The 4794-nt window shown below is 41.3% G+C and overlaps 1 pseudogene across 1 annotated transcript; it reads left to right on the top strand.

Annotated features, from left to right (window-relative positions):
* The first annotated feature begins 771 nt into the window (after nt 1-771).
* LOC307179227 (TBC1 domain family member 14-like) lies at nt 772-1614 on the top strand (annotated as a pseudogene). Its single transcript has one exon. The product of its transcript is annotated as a TBC1 domain family member 14-like (transcript).
* Nucleotides 1615-4794: the final 3180 nt, after the last annotated feature.

The following is a 4794-nucleotide window of genomic DNA, read 5'->3' as shown; positions in this document are numbered from 1 at the left end:
TAAAATCCTCTCCCCAGTATTTTCAGTGTACTTACAAAATGTCCATCACATTGAATGAAACACCACAAAACCAACTGCATTACACCTTTCATTTGCCCTGTGTGTATAATTAAATTCAATAAAATATAAAACTACAATGAAATCCTTCTACAACATTAGCAGGTCACCCTCAAACAACTTGACCTACACATGACTTGTCTAGCCAAGACAACCTATCTTTCACAAATCAATCCTCCCCTCTTCTCTCCCCATAATACTCCATAAGCAGCAACAACTAGGGAGAAAAAAAATACCTAGTAATAAAGAATCAGAAGTCCCTGCTATACATTCAGGAAATTCAAATGAAAACCTGATTGTAATCTTAAATATAACACTATTTATATTCAGGGAAAAGAAAGAAACAAGATACGTACCTTTTCTATCAAGAGATATTTCAGATGGCAAAAAGTTTCAGGTGGAAGAGAATATTAGATTATGATTTAAATAGTAACTCCTCGCCCCACCCGGCCACCAGAGCCAAGCCCAAGGTCCCGCCATGGAGCCCCACTCGCTCGCTGACTCGGGCCTGGAGCCGCCGGCCGCACGCCTCTGAGCCCCTCGGCGTTCTTGGAATATGAAAACAAGCCTGGACGACCTAGCAGGCCACCCTCACCAAAGCAGAATGTGAGGAAGAATATTGACTTTGAGCCTCTCTCCACCACCACACTCATCCTGGAAGACAGACCAGCAAATCTCTCAGCAAAGCCAGCTGAAGAAGCTCAGTAACACAGGCAACAGTATGAAGAAATGGTGGTTCCAGCCAAAAAAATGAGAGTTGAAAGAAGCTCAGAGAAGGAAAAAGCAGCTGGAAGAAAGATGCAGATTAGAAGAAAGTATTGGAAACGCCGTCCTCACTTGGAATAATGAGATTTTGCCTAACCGGCAAACAATGCGGTACTCTAGGAAAAGTTAGAGATTTATGGTGGCAGGGAATCCCTCCCAGTGTGAGAGGCAAAGTCTGGAGCTTAGCCATTGGCAATGAGTTAAACATCACCCCGGAGCTCTCTGACATCTGTCTTGCCCAAGCCAAGGAGCAGGGGTGGTCCTTTAGTACGGGAGGCTCTGAAGTGGAGAATGAAGATGCTGGTTTTTCAGCAGAAGACAGAGAAGCCAGTCTGGAGTTTATTAAACTAGACATTTCCAGAACATTCCCTAATCTCTGCATTTTCCAGCAAGGTGGCCCGTATCACAACATGTTGCACAGCATTTTGGAAGCTTACACTTGTTACCGAACGGATGTGGGTTACGTTCAGGGAATGGCCTTCATAGCAGCCGTGTTGATCTTGAACTTACTGTAGATGCCTTCATTGCTTTTTCCAATCTTTTGAATAAACCCTGTCAAATGGCTTTTTTCCAAGTGGACCACGGCCTTATGTTGACTTATTCTGCTGCGTTTGAGGTATTTGTTGAAGAAAATTTGCCAAAATTATTTGCTCATGGGCTTCCCTGGTAGCACAGTGGTTGGGAGTCTGCCTGCCGATGCAGGGGACACAGGGTCGTGCCCCGGTCCGGGAAGATCCCACATGCCGCGGAGCGGCTGGGCCCGTGAGCCATGGCTGCTAAGCCTGCGCGTCCGGAGGCTGTGCTCCGCAACGAGAGAGGCCACAGCAGTGAGAGGCCTGCGTACCGCAAAAAAAAAATTAAAAAAATAAACAACAAAATTATTTGCTCATTTCAAGAAAAACAACTTAACTCCAAACATCTACCTAAGTGATTGGCGACAAAAGGCTTACTTCTAGAAGGTAAAGTCCGAACGTCATCTGAAACAAGGCTCAGTCCCTTAAATAAAGCCGATTTGTCTGCACTGTAGACAAATCTTGGGAGCAAGCCTTTGGGACTCTCGGCGTTTGTTGCTTCTGTCCCAAACCCTGAGACTGTTCTGACACTGCTGAATTCTCGCTGGGAACAAGGTTTTGGAGGTGAGAGTTCATAGCTGAGGCCACAAGTGCTGGTGTCACTGTGGAATAGTACACACATCAGGCCATGAAGTGGCTGCTGGCGGGGGTGCTGGGCTGGCCTGTCTAGCTGTGCCAGGCAGGAGTGTTTGGGGCCTGCCTTAAAGGCCACCTTAATTTAACCAAAAAATGATTTCTCCACAACAGGAGCATTCAACTCTTGCATAGGCTGTCCCTCTGCACCCCTGTTGGTGCACCTGTGCTGTAATTTGACTGTGAACCCTGACCTCGCAGACTCCCAGGCCTGGGGCCCGTGACCCCTGGGGAGGGGGTGTTAGGAGAGGATCACATGGGACCAGAGTCTTCAGCTTCTACCTTATCTATTTTAGGCCCCCAAGTTAGATTCTTATGATTCCAGGCTAAAGGGAAGTTTGGAAAACACTGTCCTAGAATAGTGTCTTTTAAACTTTTTTCACCCTGACTTGCAAAAGGAAATACATTTTATGTTGTGACCCCCCTGCAAAAAAAATAGTAATTCCTCATTTCATTTTAAAGGATACAAACCATTACATGTTATATGGTGATGAGATTTAACTACTCACTATTCACCGAGTAAAATTTGACTCATCTAGATCCAGCACCCATAAAATATATTAAAAACTGACATGATGTGACATGATGTGCATATATTACTTTCCCTGGTCATTTAATTGAGCTCTTGTCCTCCTGTTCTACAGGCAAGGAATTTCGTCCAGTTCTCACAACACTACCTTACAAATTTAGGTTACTGCTCACAAAAGGACAATGGACATCATTGAAAATCTCAGAGTAAAAAGTTCTGAAAACACTTTCCTCCACAAAAGCAATGAGAACACTAGCAAAAACTGTCAAAGTCAACTTTCTCAAAATGCTAGAAATTAACCAAAGACTTGCAGCCATCTAGGGAATGATTATTCAAGGAAAAGAGCTGAATCTCAGTAAAAACAATGAGCTTTGTGGCATTTTAATTTCCCTGTGCTCATCTGCCCATCCCCAGGTACACAGGAATCTTGAAAAACAACAGCCACAACCAAGTCTGGCAGTCCAAGAAGTTGGAGTTCCCAGAGAAGGGTCATTATTGGACATGAAAGACTTCACATGTGAGGCTGTTATTATTGAACTTACTCAGAGCTCACTAGTACAAAAAGTGGTCTCCCCCCCCCAAGACAATCTATCAAAACCAACCAGAAACAGTTGTTGAACATAACTCTTAAAACTCAACAATAAAAAAAGGAACCCATTAATAGACAGGCAAAAGATCTTAACAGATATCTCACCAAAGAAAATAAACAGATGGAATAAAAGCATATGAGAAGATGCTTAACATGATAATGCATTAGGGAATTGCAAATGAAAACAATTAGAAATCACTATATACCTATAAGAATGCCAAAAATCCAAAACATTAATAACACCAAATGCTGGTGTAGATGTGGAGCAACAGGAACTTTCATTCGTTGCTGGTAGAAATGCAAAATGGCACAGCAACTTTGGAAGATACTTCGGCAGTTTTTCTTTTTACAAAACTAAAATACTCGTACCATAAGACCCAGCAATTGTGCTCCTTGATATTTACCCAAAGGAACTGAAAACTCACATCCACACAAAGCTTGCACATGGATGCTCATAGCAGCTTGATTCACAATTGCCAAAACTTGGAAGCAAGCAAGATGCTCTTCAGCAGGTGGACAGATGAATTGTGGTACATCAATACAATGAAATTTTATTCAAGGCTTAAACGAAATGTCTTTTCATAGCATGACAGCTCATGTTGAAACCTTAAATGCATATTACTAAGTGAAAGAAACCAATGTGAAAAGGCTACATACTATATGATTTCAACCATATGATATTCTGCAGAGGTAAAACTATGAAGACAATAAAAAGATCAGAAGTTGCCAGAGGTTGGGGGATGGGGTGAGAGGGATGAATCAACAGAGCACAGAGGATTTTTAGGGCCGTGAAACTATTCTGTATGATACTAAAATGGTGAATATATGTCATTGTCCTTGTGTCAAAACCCATGAAATACAAAACGCCAAGAGTGAACACCAGGACTTCCCTGGCAGTACAATGGTTAAGACTTCACCTTCCAATGCAGGGGGTGTGGATTTGATCCCTGGTCAGGAAGCTAAGATCCCACATGCTTCCTGGCCAAAAAACCAAAACATAAAATAGAATATTGTAACAAATTCAATAAAGACTTTAAAAACGGTCCACATCAAAAATAACTTAAAAAAAAAGAGTGGACACAAACTGTAAACTATGGACTTTGAGTGATAATGATGAGTCAATGTAGGTTCATCAATCAAAGCAAATGTACTCTGGGTGCAGGATGTTGACAGTGAGAAGGCTGTGCATATGTGGAAACACAGGGTATATGGGAACTCTGTATGTTCCACTCAGTTAATAATACCAAACAATTAAGGAAGAAGTAGCATTAACTCCTCACAGACTTTTTTTTTTTTAAATAAAAAGGAAGAAACACTTTCCATCTCACTTTATGACACCAACAATACCAAAATCATACAAAGCCACTACAGGGGAAAAGAAAATTAGAGAACCATAATATTCTCCCAAAATTAGCCATAAACATTCTTAACAAAACATTAGGAAATCTGACTTGGCAATATAAAAATAATTATAGTAATAATAACACATAATAATGGAGTTTATTCCAGCTATGCAAAGTAGGCTTCACAGTTAAAAATCAACGTAATTCTCCATATTAATGGAATAAAGAAGAAAATCATATGATAACCTCAACTGATACAGAAAACCACTCAACAGAATTCAACATCTCTTAGTGATGAAAACTCTC

This window comes from Stenella coeruleoalba, assembly GCF_951394435.1.
Source record: "Stenella coeruleoalba genome assembly, chromosome: 20".
NCBI lineage: Eukaryota > Metazoa > Chordata > Mammalia > Artiodactyla > Delphinidae > Stenella > Stenella coeruleoalba.
Note: the sequence above shows the minus strand (reverse complement) of the source record. Positions and strands in the feature narration are given on the sequence as shown.